The 20,770-nt window shown below is 36.0% G+C and overlaps 1 protein-coding gene and 1 pseudogene across 1 annotated transcript in view; one reads left to right on the top strand and one right to left on the bottom strand.

Annotated features, from left to right (window-relative positions):
- The window catches only part of TECRL (trans-2,3-enoyl-CoA reductase like), a 182,003-nt gene that overhangs the window by 138,963 nt on the left and 22,270 nt on the right, over positions 1-20,770 (top strand). The gene's annotated exons all lie outside the window — the stretch shown is intronic.
- Positions 17,607-18,110, bottom strand: LOC119529045 (annotated as a pseudogene).

The following is a 20,770-nucleotide window of genomic DNA, read 5'->3' as shown; positions in this document are numbered from 1 at the left end:
GATGAAAAAGAAAATCCTATATAGTAACATACTGAACAGCTGATTTTCAAAAGTAAATAAACATATAATTATTCTTTTAATTATGATTCAAACATGAAAATAGAGATGAAATTTTTCTATGATATGCTGTTTCTTTAATATAGCTTAATTTATTAGGTATATTGGGCCTTGCAATTTGGTGAATAGAACAGTGGACCAAATCTAACCCTTAATATGCATGACCTAATACTCAAATAATTTCTCTATAATCACTGGTGGTGTGGCTGGGGAAAAATCATCTTGATCAATGAATTCCATTTCTTTTATTCACTTTGGACTTCTCTTTCCTCTGATTTTATGGCATCCCATAAGGTACACAGAGCAGAGTCCAGGAGCTACAAGGATGTCATTTCAAATTTTATTGATTATGATTTTGGCAGTCTATCTCTGGTGTTATAAAAATTTAAGAAAAATGAAAATGAAAGAAGTATTTAGCTTACTTAAGCTTTATTTCAGATTTCATAAAATAATTTATGCTTGCTTAATTTCTTTGCTTGAAGTATTGACAAAGAGATTTACATTATTCTGGGTCTTGGATAAGATCAACAATTCTAGTTCAGCATGCTAAATTAAGAGTAATTGATTGCAATGTTCAAAAACTTTCTAACTTTCAACTCTTTTTAAATATTTGCAAACTTTTAACTATAAATGTTGGAGAACATTTCTGATTTCATATAACTAATAATTCTCATTTCATATGATATATACTTACTAATTTCAGAAGATTAAGGGATGAATAGATATCTTTAGCTCCATACTTTAAGAGAAGTCTCTGAAAATTTCTACATTCACGTTTGTGATACAAAATAATGACATAAGTTAATTTTTTGAATATATGTAAAACATTTACTTAAAACTTACTATTTGTCAAGAAGTATAAACTTTCTATTTCTTTTGCAATTAGAAGCAACATTATCATGTAGGTGCAAATATTCCCCATTATAGAAAGGGAAAAAGAGACCCCAAAAGTTAATTTCACTATGTGATTAGGACCCTAAATGTAAGTAGGACTTGAATTCTGTGAACATATTTTAATTTATATAGCATTGCAATAATGATTTCAGGTTTAAAGTGAAAACTTTATATAGGCAGTCCTTACTTTGCATGGTTTTGAAGTGCATGGATTTTAGTTATTCTGGTTTAGCTAAATAATACCAGTACCCTCAAAACATGGTCCAAACTCAGGTACTAACTTATGTTAAATGTGAGTGATTGCATACAGTGCTAACTTTGCTGCTAGTGCTTCAGTCCACAGCACACTATGAAAATAACAAGTGCACACCATGATCAGTGACCAATCATAGCTTTCAGTTATGGGTCACTGTCTATCTCTTACTCAGTTCACACACATTCAGCAAAGAATCTAGATCTGTTTTTGACTTTGTTTTGTTTTTCATGAATATCTTTATTTTATTATTCATATGTCTATACATTGGATAATGGGAGAGTCAGTCACAAGGTTTTTATGATCACACAGTCACAAGATAAAAGCTGTATAGTTATACAATAATTTTCAAAGATCCAGGCCCGTGGATTACAGTTTAACATTATCAGGTAATTCCTTCTCACTACTCAAATACACTAGAAGCTAAAAAGAAACATCTATGTATAGACATAATCATTTGTTAAATCCTAGATTCTCCATTATAACTCCTCCCTCTCATTTGATCATTCTCTCAATCTTCAGGGATATCTGGCCAACAACCAGACCATTCAAATGTCTTTGTGCTAAAAAGGAGTGTTGACATTATGGTGTAGAGGAATGAAACTGGTTGATGTTCTTGGAGAAACTGGTACCTCTGTGTTTCAGGGCTTATCTGGCATAGGAAAAATCTGGAGGCTTTAAGTTTCCGAAAAAAATAAACTTAGGTAAAATTTTCATAGAGTGTTAGATACAGTTTAGGGTATTCTTTAGGGTTCTCCAGAATATTTTTGGTTGGGGCTTGGAATACTGTGGCAAATTGCAATATCTGGCTGAAGCTTGCATAAGAGTAACCTCCCGAATGACCCCTCAATTCTGTTTGAAATCTCTTAGCCAATGAGACTTTATTTTATTTCATTTCTTTTTCCCCTTTTGGTCGGAAGGTATTGTTAATCCCACAATGCCAGTGTTGAGCTCAGCCTTGGGAGTCATGCCCCTCATTGCCGAGGACACAGACTTACACCCCTGGGAGTCATGTCCAATGTAGGGGGGAGGGTAGTGCATTATTTGCAGAGTTTGGCTTAGAGAGAGAGGCCAAATCTGAGCAACAAAAGAGGTTATCTGGTGGTGACTCTTATGCATAATTATAAGTAGGCTTAGTGTGCAGGTCTGTATATATTTTGTCCCCCAGAAAAGCCATAATCTTTAATGGAATCTTGTGGAGGAAGACTGGTTAGTCTGTTGATTAGGGTGGAACCTCTGATTGAATTATTTGCATGGAGATTCTTGGGAGCTGACAGTGATGCTAGTAGCTGACCCTGATTCTTGCTGATTCTTGGAGAGAGAAGGACATTTCAAGATGTTAAGCCAAGAGATGAAGCCTAGAGTTTGTCCTAGAGAAGCTAAGAGAAGACTCTCAGGCACTTAGAGAGAAAACCACTGGAATCAGAAGCTGAAAGCAATGCAACCCAGAAGCAAAGGACCAGCAGACACCAGCAACATGCCTTCTCAGCTAACAAAGGTGTTCTGGATGCCATCAACTCTTCTTCAGTGAAGGTATCCTCTTGTTGATGCCTTAGTTTTTGGCTTTAGTACTATAAATTTGTAACCAAATAAACCCCCTTTATAAAAGCCAATCCACTTCTTGTATTTTACATAATGGCAGCATTAGCAAACTGGAACAGATTTTGATACCAGAGAAGTAGAGTTCTGCTGAGTTTGCTAATACCAAACCTGTTGGAACAGCTTTTTAAATGGATAAGGGGAAGATTCTGGAAGAATTGTGAGGAGTTTGATATAAATGCCTAGATTTCTTTGAAGAGACTCTTGGTAGAAATATGGAATCTGAAGATACTTCTGATGAGTCCTTAAACATACATGATGAATGTGTCATTGCCAAGTGAAAGAAAGGTGATACTTGTTTTAAAGTAGCAGAGAATTTGGCAAGGTTGAGTTCTGGTGTTGGATGAAAGGCAGAATTTGAAAGCAATGACCTGCAATGCTTAGGTGAATATATCTCCAATTCCTCTTGTAGCTTATAGTAAAATGCAAGAGGAAAGAGATGAGCTGAGAACTGAACTCCTGGGTATGAAATTGATGGTCTGGAAAACTCTGGGCTTCCAGAAAGTGAAGTTCCAGAGACTACAGCCCTGTGTGAGTATTTAATAAAACCTGAATCCAGCCAAGTATTTCAGTACAAGTCAGTATTGAAGATGCAGTTATCCAGAAAGGATTTGTGGAAGGTCCTATTGTCTGACGATTTTGACTCCTGTATGCTGCATGCCAAGCCAACATTTTTTTCGGTGAGATCTATAAAGATAGAAGCACTGCCATTCTGGACTAAAAGTGACAGAAAAGGGATAGATTGAAGGAAAAATTTCTTCAGAGAAGGCAGAACCATGGAAGCCAAGGTCTGAAGCCAAGAAATCTCAGGCAAGGAGAGCAAAGCAACCCAACCACGTGGAAAGGGTGAATTTTTCCTGGAGGCAGAGGTGAATTCTGCCTGGATGCTCAGGAAGAGTACTGCTGCCCCAGGCCTCCCAGAGGGTGCAGCATATTCCCTGGAGACTTGGGAGAGCCTGGCCACCACCCCACTGTTCTGAAGGGGTTGACAGTGTGCCTGGAGGTGGAAGGGAGTCTGGGTGCCACACTGATGCTTGAGTGGGGGGGATTCTGGGAAGAAGGTGGTCTCCCTAACATGTGGATATGTTGGAGCACTCACCTTACTGTTTGGAGAGAAAAGGGCTGCCACATAAGCCTTTGCTCTCTCAATCCTCAAGCATAAAACATCATTCTATAAATGACCCTCAGACTTTGAAATCTAATGAAATTTAAACTCTGTTTGTCCTGGAGAAGCTAAGAGAGGACTCCCAGACACTTAGAGAGAAAGCCACTGGAATCAGAAGCTGAAATGAATGCAACCCAAGAGCAAAAGACTGTGGATGACAGTCACGTGCCTTCCCAACTAACAGAGGTGCTGGATGCCATTGACCATTCTTCAGTGAAGGTATCCTCTTGTTGATGCCTTAGTTTGGACAATTTTATGGCCTTAGAATTGTAAACTTTGACCAAATAAACCCCTTTTATAAAAGCCAATCAATTTCTGGTATTTTGCATAATGGCAGCATTAGCAAACTGGAACACAGCTTCACAGAAATAAGTCTTATAAGTGCAAGCCTCAAGACCAGGGCTTAGCTTATCCTATTGGGAGTCTCTAACGCTTGAGAGAATAACAGGAGTTCTCCAGGTGGGAAATTTTAATAGTTCCTCACTTTTTCTTCAGTCCTGTGAGGGACTTTGAAAATACTTTTTTAATTTTCTGCCCAAAATACTATGAAATGTATCAGGGTATTACATTATCCTGTAAGGAATGATGCGACTTCATTCTTTATTCTAAGTTCCATGTAATTAGGTTGTTTAAATAAACTGACCAGATGGGTTAAAGTGGATAAAGTTCTATAGACAATGTAAATTTTGGACAAAATAAACATCACTTCCTTTGGTCTCACACAGATGTTGAAGTTTTAGCATATAGACAATATCATAGACCATAAAATATTTGCCTTCTTGCTTCTGGCTTATTTTGCTCAACATAGAATGTTCTCAAGGTTCATTCACCTCCTTGCTAATTACTAGTGTATGGAAACAATATTGAGTTTTTCATGTTGATCTTGTATCCCGCCATTTTGTTGGACTTGTTTATTCACTCTAGCAGCTTTGTTGTAGATTTTGGGGGATTTTTTTCAGTATAAGATCATGTCATCTGCAAGTAGTGAAAGTTTTACTTCTTCTTTTCCATTTTGGGTACCTTTTATTTCTTTTCCTTGCTTAATTTTTCTAGCTAGAACTTCCAACACAATGTTGAACAACAATGGTGACAGTGGGCATCTTTTTCTTATTCCAGATCTTAATGGAAATCTTTCAGTCTTTCCCCACTGAGTATGATGTTAGCTGTGGGCTTTTCATATGTTCCATTTATCAAGTTGAGGAAATTTTCTTCTATTCCTACTTTTGAAGGGTTTTCATCAAGAAAGGATGCTGAATTTTGTTAAATGCCCTTTCTGCATCAATTGAGATAATCATGCAGTTTTTCCCCTTTGACTTATTGATGTAGTGTATTACATGAATTTATTTTCTTGGGTTGAACTACCCTTGCATACCTGGAAGAAAATCCACTTGGTCTTGGTGTATAATTCTTTTAATGTGCTGCTGGATTTGATTTGCAAGTATTTTGTTGACAATTTTTGTATCTATATTCATTAAAGAGATTTGTCTGTTGTTTTCTTTTCTTGTAGTATTTTTGTCTTGCTTTGGTATTAGGGTGATGTTGGCTTCATATAATGAATTAGGTAGCATCCCTTCCTCTTCAATTATTTTGAAGAGTTTGAGGAGTATTTGTACTAATTCTTTCTTGAATGCTTGGTAGAATTCAATTGAAGCCACCTGGTCCTAGACTTTTCTTTCTTGGGAGGTTTTTGATGACTGATTCAATCTCTTTACTTCTGTTTGTTTTGTTCAGGTCTACTATTTTTTCTTGAGTCAGTGTTTGTTCTTGCTTTTCTAGGAAGTTGTCCATTTTGTCTAAGCTGTCTAGTTTGTTAGAATATAGTTGCTTATAATGCACTCTCATTTTCCCCTTTATCTCTTCAGGGTCCGAAGTTATGTCCCCCTTCCTATTTCAAATTTAATTTATTTGCACCCTCTCTCTTTTTTCTTTGTCAGTCTAGCTAAGTGTCCACTGATGTTATTGAGTTTTCTCAAAGAACCAATTTCTGGTTTATTGATTCTCTCTATTGTTTTCATGTCTCAATTTCATTTATTTCTGCTCTAATTTTTGTGATGTCTTTCCTTCAGTTTGCTTTGGGTTTTTTCTCTAGTTTCTCCAGGTGAGCAGGTAAGTCCTTGATTTTTGTTCTTTCTTCTTTGTTAATATAGGTGCTTAGGGCAACAAATTCCCACTGCCTTCACTGCATCCCATAAATTTGGAAATGTTGTGTTCTCATTTTCATTTGCCTCAAGATATTTACTGATTTCTTTTGTAATTTCTTCCTTGACCAACGGGTTAATAGTGTGTTGTTTAGCCTCCATATGTTTATGAATTTTGCAGCCCTCCACCTTTTATTGATTTCCAACTTCATTCCATTATGATCTGAGAAAGTGTTTTGTATAATTTCAATCTTCTTAAATTTATTGAGAGCTGCTTTGTGACCCATGCAGTCTATCCTAGAGAATGATACATGAGCACTTGAGAAAAATGTATATCCTACCATTTTTCTGCAAATGTCTGTTAAGTCTAGTTCATGTATCATGTTATTCAAGATTTCTGATTTCTTGTTGATCTGCTGTCTAGATATTCTATCCATTAATGAGAGTGGTGTATTGAAATCTCCAACTATTATTGTAGAGGTGTCTACTTCTCCCATCAGTGTCATTGTTAGAATATAGTTGCTTATTTGTCTCATGTAATTTGGGGCACTCTGTCTAGATGAATAGATATTAATGATTGTTATGTCTTCTTGATGACTTGTCCCTTTTATTAATATATGGTGTCTATCTTTGTCCTTCTAATTGTTTTACATTTGAAGTCTAATACGTCTGATATTAATATCATACCCCCACTCTTTTATGGTTGTTGTTTACATGAAATATCTTTTTCCATCCTTTGACTTTCAAGGTACTTTTGTCCTTGAGTCTAAAGTTAGGCCCTTTTAGACAGCATATAGATGTATCCTGTTTTTAAATCAATTCTGCCAATCTATGTCTTTTGATTAGGGCGTGTAATCCATTAGCATTTAATGTTATTACTGTAAAGGCAGCGCTTTCTTCAACCATTTTGTCCTTTGGATTTTATATGTCATATCTTATTTTTTTCTCCCTTTTTACTCCTTTAGTTACCTTTACTGATACTCTATTTTTACAGTCTTCTCCAAAGTTCTCTCTCCTGCCTTTGCCTATCAGCCCTTAGTGCTCCCTTTAGTATTTTTGGTAGAGCAGGTCTCTTGTTCACAGACTCTCTCAGTGTCTGTTTATCTGTAAATATTTTAAACTTTCCCTTATTTTTGAAGAACTATTTCCCAGATACAGAAATCTTGGTTGGCAGTTTTCTCTTTCAATATTTTAAGTATATCATACTAATTCCTTCTCACCCCCATTGTTTCTGCCCTGATATCTACACTTAGTCATATAGAGCTTCCCTTGTATATGATGGATCACTTTTCTCTCGCTGCTTTCAGAATTCCCTCCTTGTCTTCGGCATTTGATAAGTGTCTTGGAGTAAGTGTATTTGGATCTATTCTGTTTGGGGTATGGTGCACACTCTGAACCTGTGATTTTATGCCTTTCATAAGAATTCAGAAATTTTCAGAGATTATTTTTTTGATTATTTCTTCTGCCCCATTTCCCTTCTCTTCTGGGACACCCATAACATGTATATTCATGTGACTCATGTTGTCATTCAGTCCCCTGAGACCTTGGTCATCTTTTTCCATTCTTCCCCTAGCTCTTCTTTTGTGTGTAGGGTTTCAAATATCCTATCCTCTAGTTCACTCATCCTTTCTTCTGCCTCTTCAAATTTGCTGTTGTATGTCTCCATTGTGTTTTTCATCTCTTCTATTGCACCTTTCATTCCTGTATATCCTGCCATTTTTTTCATAAGCTTCCAAGTTCTTCTTTATGCTCACCCACTGTTTTCTTTATATCCTTCATCTCTTTTTCCATGTTTTCCTTCAACTAGTTGAATTCACTTGGAAGATTTATTTGGACATATTTAATTAGTTGTTTCAATTCCTATATCTCATTGGGAGTGTTATTTTATTCCTTTGACTGGACCAGATCTCCATACTTCCTAGTATGCATCATGCTTTTTTTGCTGGTGTTTAGGTATCTGATTTTCTTGAACATCTAGTTTTGTTACATCCCTCTTTTCTGGGGATAATCCACATGATATTAAAAATAAATGAATAGATTCCCTTGGCAGAGCTCCTGGACGATCGTGGCTGGGAGGGGGGACCCGCTTGGAGAACCCAGGGACACTACACCAAGTCCGGTGGTTTGTGGGATAGCGAGAGAGAGGGTCTGTGGCTGAAATGAAATGAAGGCTTAGACTCTTGCGGTGGCCTTGAATCTCCAGGAACCTGGGGGATTTGAATATTAAAGCTGCCTTTCCTCCCTGGCCACCCATACACATGCCCCACATTCAGGGTGGATGGCTCCAGCAACACACCCAAACTTAGTTCTCCAACTGAACCCCACAAAGTCATTTCCCCACACATCATGGGAACAAGGTTGAGAACTGACTTGAGGGGTATAGGTGACTCACAGACACCATCTGCTGGTTAGTTAGAGAAAGTGTACATCACCAAACTGTGTTTCTGAAAAATTAGATTGGTATCTTGTTTTTTTTACAACTTGAAAGAACCCTATCAAGCAAAGCAAATGCCAAGAGGCCAAAACAACAGAAAACCTTAATGCATATGATAAAACCAGATGATATGGAGAATCCAACTCCAAACACACAAATCAAGATATTAGAAGAGACTCAGTACTTGGCAGAATTAATCAAAGAACTACAATCAAGGAATGAAAATATGGCAAAGGATTTAAAGGACACCAAGAAGACCATGGCCCAGGATATAAGCAACATAAAGAAAACCCTAGAAGAGCATAAAGAAGATATTGCAAGAGTAAATAAAAAAATAGAAGATCTTATGGAAATAAAAGAAACTTGGCCAAATTAAAAAGACTCTGGGTATTCACAATACAAGATTAGAGGAAGTTGAACAATACCTCAGTGTCCTAGAAGTCCACAGAACAGAAAATGAAAGAACCAAAGAAAGAATGGACAAAAAAATTGAAAAAATTGAAACGGATCTCTGGGATACGATAGATAAAAGAAAACGTCCAAACTTAAGACTCACTGGTGTCCCAGAAGGGGAAGAGAAGGGTAAAGGTCTAGAAAGAGTATTCAAAGAAATTGTTTGGGAAATCTTCCCCAACTTTATACACAATATAAATACACATAGCATAAATGCACAGCAAACTCTAAATAAAATAAATCCAAATAAACCCACTCCAAGACATATTCTGATCAGACTGTCAAATACTGAAGAGAAGGAGCAAGTTCTGAAAGCAGCAAGAGAAAAGCAATTCACCACATACAAAGGAAACAACACAAGACTAAGTAGTGATTACTCAGGGGCCACCATGGAGACAAAAAGGCAGTGGCATGACATATTTAAAATTCTGAGAGAGAAAAATTTCCAACCAAGAATACTTTATCTAGCAAAACTCCTTCAATTTTGAGGGAGAGCTTAAATTTTTCACAGACAAACAAATGCTGAGAGACTTTGCCAATAAAAGACCTGCCCTACTTCAGATTCTAAAGGGAGCCCTAGCAACAGAGAGACAAAGAAAGGAGAAAGAGATATAGAGAATTTTAACAGACATATATAGTACCTTACATCCCAAATCATCAGGACATTCATTTTTCTCTAGTGATCATGGATCTTTCTCCAGAAGGGACCATAAGCTGAGACATAAAACAAGCCTCAAGAAATTAAAAAAAAAAAATGAATATACTCAAAGCACATTCTCCAACCACAATGGAATACAAATAGAAGTCAATAAGTTTTGAAGTGTAACTCCACTATTTACTTCCTACTTGATATAAAATACAGAAACTTTAATGACAAATCAGTGGTTTTGAACTCAATGTAAAATATGTAATTTTAGACAACTATATAAAGGTGGGGGAATGGAGGAATATGGGAACATAGTTTATCTGTCCTATTGAAATGAAGGTGGTATCAAGGAAAAACAAGATTGTTATGGATTTAAGAGGTTAATTTTAAGCCCCACAATAAACACAAGGAAATTATCAGAGAATATGAGCATAGAGATGAAGAGTAGAGTATGGATTAAGAGAAATGGGGGAAGGGGCAAGGAGGAGTTAAGAAATGAGTGTAGGGTTGCTGTTTGAGGTGAAGGGAAATTTCTAGTAATGGATGGTGGGAAAGAGCATTACAACATTCTAAATGTGATTAATCTCACTAATGGAAGGCTAGGGAGGGGTTGGAATGGGAAGATTTAGGCTGTATATATGTTTCCACAATTGAAAAATAAAAAAAGACAGTCTAAATAGATGACAATTGAATGCCAAGGATGAACCTGGATGGGATTGGAGGATGGAGTACAGGAGGCTCAAAGGGACACAGTTGAAACATAAGGAAAAGGAAACATAGAATGTAAGCTTTGTATCATTGTTGAATCTCTTGTACTTCTTAGCTGCACTTAATGGGATTGCATAAAAGAACGTTCTTATTCATGGGAAGTATATATGTAAATTACAGTTTTGTTCAAGGGTGTGTGCAGCTAGCTCTCATATGTTCAGAAGACAGAGCAATAGATGATGGATGATAGGGAGGGAGGGAAAGAAATAGCAATGTGACAGCATGTTAAAGTTGGTGGATTGGGCTATCAGGGGAGGGGGGTCAGGGTATGATGGAATTCTGTGTATGGGGTTAGTATTGTTTTTGCAACTGTTCCTATAACTTTGAATTTATTTCAAAATAAAAAAAATGAATAATCGAAAGAGGGAATTGGACAACAGAATGAAAGCTCAACCAAGTAACAAAAGTTAAAATGCTGGAAGTGAAAGTGGAAAGTGACTGCTATGAAAAGTAATAATGATGTCCCAGGAGAAGTGATGATGGCAAAATCTTCACATTAAAGTTACTCTCAGAGATACTTTTTAACATTCAAATTGCCAATCAAAAATGTTGGAAGCTGATCCATACATTGAAAGGAACTTGACCAAGGCATAAGAAAGATTCTCACTCAGAACCATAAACTGTATGACAAAAAGAAGTAGGCAAGCAGTGTTTGAACTACTATTGATCAGTTTATTAAAAAGAAATAAAATGTTTTAATTCTCAATAATTTTAATGCTAAAAATTATAGTATGTAAATAAATGAGTGTAACTAGTTTTTCATTTTCTTACACATATATAACCAATGGTAAGAGAGTTATTAATATTTTAACAAAATGTTTTAGGAGTCATGGAGTAGTCATAATTTACCCCATCAATTATTAAGATCTCTGTGTATAGTTTCAGTGTGCACAGCCATGTTTAGAGTCACAAACTATCATGCAAATAAAAAAACATTATTTCCCAAATTGTCTCTTTTTGTAAAAATGTTTCCAAGTAAATATGCAATCTTTTCTTCAGTTAAGAGGGTTCCTAATGTGCCATTACAAAAATAATACTATTTGACTTAACCTTCAATGAGATATTTTATTGGGAGTGTTTCTTATATTTTCTGTCATTAATGTAATACAATGTAATACCTAAAATGCAATGACATAATTTCATTAAATATTCATTGTGATAGATACAATTTTTCTGAAGAAAGTCTCATTAATAAGATAATTTCATTTTCTCAGACATGGGTGATTAAAATGAAATATACCTTGAGTTGAATCAGGCATTCATTCACTTTTTCATTCAACAAATATTGAATACAGCATCTGTTAAATCCCAATATAAAGCTGGGCATTTTAGATTAAAAGAAAACAACAGCACATAAATTCAGACCACCAAATTAGTTACAAATAAAAATATTCGGGATATAAATTAAACTTTCATTTTATCAATACCTTGTCCTCATTTCACCAATCGACATGCCATTGGCATTTTTCTCTTCAAAATGGGACATGAAGTGTAATGGAACAAGTGCAAATTCTCTTCAAATATATATCATATAAGGGAAGAATAGTAAATAGAACTACGGAAAATGTGACAGCTACAACTACATCATGGGAAAAGGCTGTCTTCCCTTTCTTGCATACAATAGAGTAGGTATCTACTAACTTTTATTAGGGCTTCCTATATTTCAATCACTGTGCTAAGCAATTAACATATTCTATCTCTTAATCCTTATGAAATCTATATTACTAGAATTCTCATTTTTCAGATGACAATTGTAGGTATTAGAAAACACAGGCAGCCTTTCAAAACGTGTCAAACAAAAACCTAAAACTGATTCTCAAGTTTAGATATAGAAAGCAATAATCTGAACAAAAAGCTAGTCAATGTTGGGATAAACATCATGGAGACAAAAAATATGAATACATCCACTTGATCTTCAAGTTTTAAGTAGGAGAGGCTAGTATTTCCAAAATTGTTAGTGATGTGAGCCTAGGAAAATTAACCCAAACTCCTGGTGAGTAGCAGGATTCCATTTATCTTAATTTGTTATATGCTTATTCCTTTTCTTAGGTTTCATTTTTCCTCAAAATTCTACTTTTCTTCTAACTGTGTTACAAAATAGGATCCCTTTCATTTATTATATTTCTTCCTACGATTTTTAGGGATTGCCCCTACACTCTGTAACTTTTTTATTAGAATGCAAAGATTAATATTTTAAATTAAAAATGGATCATTTTTGGATCATAAATATTCAATGCTATCCCCAAAAGCAAAGAGTACAAACTGAATTCTTGTAAATTGAGAAAAAAAAAAAAAACCTTAAAAGCGTCATTTGAAAAATAAAGAAATAAACAAATCTTTTATAACTAAATCTTAAAATACATTCCTAAATAAGTATTGGATCTAAAAATAAAAACTAAAAAGCCAAAAAAAAATCATAATTACAGAAGACTATTACAAAGTTACAAAAGAAGCAACACACATTAAGCTGTTTTCACAAAGCAACTATAAAATACAGTAACTAAACAAGTTAGAAATTCCTTTGTTTTAAAATGTTTTACTCCATTTGTGAGTTGTGTTAAATTCAAGTGCTTACAATGGCAGAAAGAAAAAAACAAAATATTGAGACCAGATTTACACTGTCCTTCAACAAAATAGTCTATGAAACCTCCATGCTTACCCTAGTTTTCCTTTATTTTGATTCTCAAAATTAGAAAAAAGCAAAACAATTGTTTGCCTTTATTTATGTGTTTAATTTTTTCGTAATTTTTTTCTATACTGTCACTTATTTATGTTCTTTGACTTATATTTTCAAGTATTCAATTCAGGACTGTGCTGGTTTGGATGTATTATGTCTTCCAAAATGCCATGTTCTTTGATGCAATCCTATGGGGTAGATGTATTACTGTTGATTAGGTTGGAATCTTTTGACTGAGTGTTTCCAAGGAGATGTGACCCACCCAACTGTGGGTAATACCTTTGATTAGATCATTTCCATGGAGAAATGGACCCCACCCATACAGGGTAGGTCCTGATTTAATTATTGGAGTCCTAAAAAGCTCACAAACAGAAGGACATCAGAGCAGCTGCAGCTGAGAGGGACATTTTGAAGATGGCTGTTGAAAACTGATGCTGACTTTTTGGAGAATGTCATTTTGAAACACAATCTGGGAGCAAGCAGACACCAACCACATGCCTTCCTAGCTAACAGAGACTTTCCAGACACCAGTGGTCTTTCTCAAGTGAAGGTACCCTATTGCTGATGCCTTACCTTGAACACTTATTGGGCTTAAGACTGTAACTTTGTAACCAAATAAACCTCCTTTATAAAAGCCAATCCATTTCTGTTATTTTGCATAATGGCAGCATTAACAAACTGAAACAGGGACCTTTTTAACATTATATGTGTGTTATTATTTTTCTGCTCTTTTTCTGTTGTCATAGTTCACTGCTCTTTGCTCTCTGTGTCATCAGGTTTTTTCCACCCTCTTCTATATTCTCTGCTGGAATACTGTTTCACCTTTTTCCAGAGTCCTCAACCAAACTTGTTCTCAACAAATTTTACCACATGAAATTCATAATATCAGTACATTAACACATACACAACAAACACACACACACACACATATTTCCAACTCATATGCCATGAAAGAGGTCACTGTCCATATATGTTGAAAATATATTCTAAACTAAATAAATAAATACATTTCCATAATTGAAAATTACCCAATTGTGGAAATATTTCTTTAACTCAAAATGAATTGCATTTGTTCAAAATTTAATCCATAAACAGTAAGCATCAACAACTCCCAGGGGTGTAAATCTACCTGAAAACATGGGACATGACTCCCAGGGATGAGTCTGGACCTGGCATTGTGGGATTGAGTGAGACTTCTTGACCATAAGGGGGAAGAGCCTACTTTTTTGCCTAGCTGTCAAGTGATGTAAAGAAAATTAAAATTATGAAATATAACTTATAAAAATATGGAAAAATATAATGGTGGTTAAAGTTTTATTTTTCCTAAAAATTTGTTTCAACTTATACTACCTGTAACTTTGTTTTTAGAAATAAATATTTAAAATATTTTAAAATTACACACATTGGCCAATTATGTACTTTCACCACATTATTATTAGGCTCATTGTGCTGGTTTGGATGTATTATGTACTCCAAAATGCCATTATCTTTGATGCAGTCTTTTGTGGGCAGGAAATGTATTGGTGTTGATCAGGTTGGAGACCTTTGATTGGATGTTTCTGTGGAGATTTGATCACTGAGTTGAGGGTGAGATCTTTCATAGGATAATTTCCATGGAGGTGTGGTCCTGCCCATTCAGCATGGGCCTTGATTAGTTCACTTGAGCCCTATATAAGCTCAGACAGAAGGAGTAAGTTTGCTACAGCCAAGATGGACACTTTGAAGAATCAACAGAAGCTGAGAGTAGCTGCAGATGAGAGACAGTTTGAAGATGGCCATTAAAAGCAGACTTTTACTCCAGAGAAGCTAAGAGAAGACAAACACCCCAAGAGCAGCTAAGAGTGATGTTTTTGAGGAACTGCAGCCTAGAGAGGAACATCCTGGGAGAAAGCCATTTTGAAACCAGAACTTTGGAGCAGATGACAGCCACATGCCTTCCCAGCTGACAGAGGTTTTCTGGACACCATTGGCCATCCTCCAGTGAAGGTACCTGATTTTTGATGCATTACCTTGGATGCTTTATGGCCTTAAGACTGTAACTGTGTAACCAAACAAACCCCCTTTATAAAAGCCAGTCCTTCTCTGGTATTTTGCATTCTGGCAGCATTAGCAAACTAGAACCCTCATTTAAAAATGAAGACAAGGTATATCTTCACTGCAGTGCTGGCTGAAATCCTTTAAATTTCTGTCCTCTCTGCATTAAATCCTATTCATTCTTCAGATCAAAGGTCAATCATGCACTCAGAGGAGTCCTTGTTGATCTTCCTGATTTCACCAAATTCTACTTTTAAGCTCTCATAAGTAATGCATAGCTCTTCTTATTAGCACTTATCAAGGTTGCATTTGCTATCTTGAAGAAATTTATATCCTTCTTAGAATGTAAATTCCATTAGGGTGAGTGTTCATACTTTATCACAAACATACAGCTCCTGTCATATAATTTCCTAATTTGTGTTGTTGAAAAGAGTGAAATCGGCACAAGTAGGTACAAATAAAAGAATTACAGTTGATCCAGATGAATATCACCCAGTTGTTATGATTTAGCTGGAGAAGAATGTTTAATTATATGGGAAAAATGTGTATAATATAATATTAAGAGTAATGTGGTCACAAATTGTTTGACCAGATATTTTAAGTATTAAATTTATCCCCCTGGGGAATTCCTTATATTCATGCAAGCATCTGGATTGCCACTTCAGTAGGCAGAGAACTCGATCTTGGATCTTGCCCTTATGAAGCCTATTACTGCAAGGGAGAAGCTAAGCTTACTTATGATTGTGCCTGAGTCACCCCCAGAGAACCTCTTGTTGCTCAGATGTGGCCTCTCTTTCTAAGCCAATGCTGCAGGTAAACTTGCTGCCCTTCCCACTAGGTGGGACATTACTCCCAGGGGTGTAAATCTACCTGGAAACGTGGGACATGCCTCTCAGGGATGAGTCTGGACCTGAAATTGTGGGATTGAGAAAGCTTTCTTGACCAAAAGGGGGAAGAGAAATGAAAAAAAAGTAAAGTTTCAGTGGCTGAGAGATTTCAAATGGAGTCGAGAGATCATTCTGGAGGTTATTCTTATACATTATATACATACCCCTTTTTAGTTTTTAGTATATTATAATAGCTAGAAGGAAATACTTGAAACTGTCAAACTGTAATCCAGTGGTCTTGATTCTTGAAGATGATTGCATAAGCATATAGTTTATACAGTGTGAACATGTGATTGAAAACTTTGTGGCTCACACTCCTTTTATCCAGTGTATGGAGTGATGAGTAGAAAAATGGGGACAAAAATGTAGATGGATGGGGCGTGGTGGGGGAATGGGTTGCTTTGGGTGTTCATTTTTATTTTCATTTTTATTTTTATTCGATTTTTTTTTAATTAGTTTTATTTTTGGAATAATGAAAATGTCCAAAAATTGATTGTGGTGATGAGTGCACAACTATATGATTATACTGTGAACAATTGATTTTACAGTTTGGATGGTTGTATGGTATGTGACTACATCTCATTAATAGTGCAGGGAAAAAGAGATGTAATAAATATATGTATGTGTAAAGGGAAAAAATCAGAATTTTAACTGGTTTTCCCTGGATTATGGAATTTTTAGTGAATTTTATTTTTCCTTAAAACTTTCCAAATTTTTACCATTCATGTATTTTGTTTCTGTTGGGTATATGCACTTTAAAAATAAAACTGCCAACATATGTATATGGTTATACATGTATTTATACATATACACATGCATAGCTTAACATATAGTATTTAACTAAATTGTACTTCTTTTTAATCTCTAGCCAAAGGAAATAGAACTTTAGTAAAAGACATGCAGAAAAATGTTCACTGCAACTTCATGTATCATAAATAATATTTAGATGATCTGACTTGCATAGCAATTGGTTAATATTTTAAGGGCTAGCCACATATGTCTTATAGTGCATGTGCTATCATAGTTTTCACAATGAATATTTAATAATATTGGAAAAGTCTTTAATTATACTCTTGGATGAAAAAACAAGTTCAGAAAATGAGACTTGATATTAACTTTTATTTGTAGATGAGTTTATATAAACATAATTTATATGCAATACACACAAAAATACAGAAAAAATGCAACTGTTGAGAGAGAGAATGATATTATCGGACAATATGTTTTTAGTATTGTTATATAGTCTTAATTCTTCATCATGAATGAAGAGTCTTTGGGACATAGTTTAAAATCCTTCTTTGTGCATTTCACTTTATGTGATTGTGAGATGTTATACAACCTATATATTTATTTAATCTAAGGTAGAAAATTAATATTTGTTTCATATGTTTCTTTTTTTTTTTTTTTTTTTTTTTTTTTTTTTTTTTTTTTTTTTTTTTTGTTTTTTTTTTTTTAGACTACAGCTACAATCTTTTATTATTATTTTTTAAGTCCTCTGGCACCCTCTCCCCCAATTCAGGCCAAAGTTTATATGGGATAACACAATATCCTCTGTCAAGTCAATGTTCTCTGCTTCAGGGGTTATAGTTCACAGGTCAAGTTCATTCATTCTGAAGGATCATGGGTGGATGCGCACTGTCTTCATCCAATTGCAGGGCTCTGGCTTCTTCCAGACAAGCACCACCCATGGAACCCAGTCACCTGGGTAAGCTTTTGCTACAGCTGGGCTATAGGTCTGAGTTACTAAGGGGCAGTCGTGAGATGTGGAGATTGGATTTCATTGGCTGTCTCCATATTGCCGTCCAACTTGTGCTGTTTCATCGGGGTACACTTGCCTCCTTCCTGGGGATCCAGGTTGTACATATATAAGTGCCCATTGGTCATTCCCACCAGTAACTGGGGAATCATCTGAATTGTCACTAGTGAACAGATGTTTTTGTGGCTGCAGAATGGCAGGCAAACTCTGTGGCAAAGTCTCCACCCAGGTTAAACATTTCTCTTGCTTGAGAGGGTGGGTGGCTTGTAGAAGCCATGAGCACATTCCCAAAGTAACCAGTCCAGGTGGTGGGCTCCTCCTAAGGTTTTTCTTTCACAGTCAGGTCCCATTCCCACTTTGACTTCCTCTCTACTATTTCTTTTTTTTTTTTTTTTTTTTTTTTTTTTTTTTTTTTTTTTTTATCATCATTTTATTGAGATATATTCACATACCACGCAGTCATACAAAACAAATTGTACTTTCGATTGTTTACAGTACCATTACATAGTTGTACATTCATCACCTAAATCAATCCCTGACACCTTCATTAGCACACACACAAAAATAACAAGAATAATAATTAGAGTGAAAAAGAGCAATTGAAGTAAAAAAGAACACTGGGTACCTTTGTCTGTTTGTTTCCTTCCCCTACTTTTCTACACATCCATCCATAAACTAGACAAAGTGGTGTTTGGTCCTTATGGCTTTCCCAATCCCATTGTCACCCCTCATAAGCTACATTTTTATACAACTGTCTTCGAGATTCATGGGTTCTGGGTTGTAGTTTGATAGTTTCAGGTATCCACCACCAGCTACCCCAATTCTTTAGAACCTAAAAAGGGTTGTCTAAAGTGTGCATAAGAGTGCCCACCAGAGTGACCTCTCGGCTCCTTTTGGAATCTCTCTGCCACTGAAGCTTATTTCATTTCCTTTCACATCCCCCTTTTGGTCAAGAAGATGTTCTCCGTCCCACGGTGCCAGGTCTACATTCCTCCCTGGGAGTCATATTCCACGTTGCCAGGGAGATTCACTTCCCTGGGTGTCTGATCCCACGTAGAGGGGAGGGCAGTGATTTCACCTTTCAAGTTGGCTTAGCCAGAGAGAGAGGGCCACATCTGAGCAACAAAGAGGCATTCAGGAGGAGACTCTTAGGCACAAATACAGGGAGGCCTAGCCTCTCCTTTGCAGCAACCGTCTTCCCAAGGGTAAAACTTATGGTAGAGGGCTCAACCCATCAAACCACCAGTCCCCTATGTCTGTGGTCATGTTAGCAACCATGGAGGTGGGGTAGGCGAATACCCCTGCATTCTCCACAGGCTCCTCAAGGGGGCACTACATCTTTTTTTTTTTTTTTTTTTTTTTTTTTGTTTTTTTTATTTTCTTTTTTTTTTTTTTTTTTTTTTTTTTTAACTTTCCCTTCTTTTTTCAAATCACCTGTATGAAAAAAAAGTTAAAAAGAAAACAAACATACAATAAAAGAGCATTTCAAAGAGACCATAGCAAGGGAGTAAGAAAAAGACAACTAACCTAAGATAACTGCTTAACTTCCAACATGTTCCTACTTTACCCCAAGAAAGTTACATAATATAGCAACATTTCAGTGAACTTGTTCCTACTACAACCATCAGAAATTAACAGACCATAGTCATTTCTGGGCATCCCCAGAACGTTAAATAGCTTATCTGTTCTTCCTGGATTATTGTTCCCCCTTCCTTAATTGCTCTCTACTGCTAGTTCCCCTACATTCTACATTATAAACCATTTGTTTTACATTTTTCAAAGTTCACATTAGTGGTAGCATATAATATTTCTCTTTTTGTGCCTGGCTTATTTCGCTCAGCATTATGTCTTCAAGGTTCATCCATGTTGTCATATGTTTCACCAGATCGTTCCTTCTTACTGCCGCGTAGTATTCCATCGTGTGTATATACCACATTTTATTTATCCACTCATCTGTTGAAGGACATTTGGGTTGTTTCCATCTCTTGGCAATTGTGAATAATGCTGCTATGAACATTGGCGTGCAGATATCTGTTCGTGTCACTGCTTTCCGATCTTCCGGGTATATACCGAGGAGTGCAATCGCTGGATCGAATGGTAGCTCTATATCTAGTTTTCTAAGGAACTGCCAGACTGACTTCCAGAGTGGCTGAACCATTATACAGTCCCACCAACAATGAATAAGAGTTCCAATTTCTCCACATCCCCTCCAGCATTTGTAGTTTCCTGTTTGTTTAATGGCAGCCATTCTAACCGGTGTTAGATGGTATCTCATTGTGGTCTTAATTTGCATCTCTCTAATAGCTAGTGAAGCTGAACATTTTTTCATGTGTTTCTTGGCCATTTGTATTTCCTCTTCAGAGAACTGTCTTTTCATATCTTTTGCCCATTTTATAATTGGGCTGTCTGTACTATTGTCATTGAGTTGTAGGATTTCTTTGTATATGCAAGATATCAGTCTTTTGTCAGATACATGGTTTCCAAAAATTTTTTCCCATTGAGTTGGCTGCCTCTTTACCTTTTTGAGAAATTCCTTTGAGGTGCAGAAACTTCTAAGCTTGAGGAGTTCCCATTTATCTATTTTCTCTTTTGTTGCTTGTGCTTTGGGTGTAAAGTCTAGGAAGTGGCCTCCTAATACAAGGTCTTGAAGATGTTTTCCTACATTATCTTCTAGGAGTTTTATGGTACTTTCTTTTATATTGAGATCTTTGGTCCATTTTGAGTTAATTTTTGTGTAGGGGGTGAGGTAGGGGTCCTCTTTCATTCTTTTGGATATGGATATCCAACTCTCCCAGCCCCATTTGTTGAAAAGACCATTATGGCTCAGTTCGGTGACTTTGGGGGCCTTATCAAAGATCAGTCGGCCATAGATCTGAGGGTCTATCTCTGAATTCTCAATTCGATTCCATTGATCTATATGTCTATCTTTGTGCCAGTACCATGCTGTCTTGGCAACTGTGGCTTTATAATAAGCTTCAAAGTCAGGGAGTGTAAGTCCTCCCACTTCGT

Source organism: Choloepus didactylus, chromosome 3 (genome assembly GCF_015220235.1).
Source record: "Choloepus didactylus isolate mChoDid1 chromosome 3, mChoDid1.pri, whole genome shotgun sequence".
NCBI lineage: Eukaryota > Metazoa > Chordata > Mammalia > Pilosa > Megalonychidae > Choloepus > Choloepus didactylus.
Note: the sequence above shows the minus strand (reverse complement) of the source record. Positions and strands in the feature narration are given on the sequence as shown.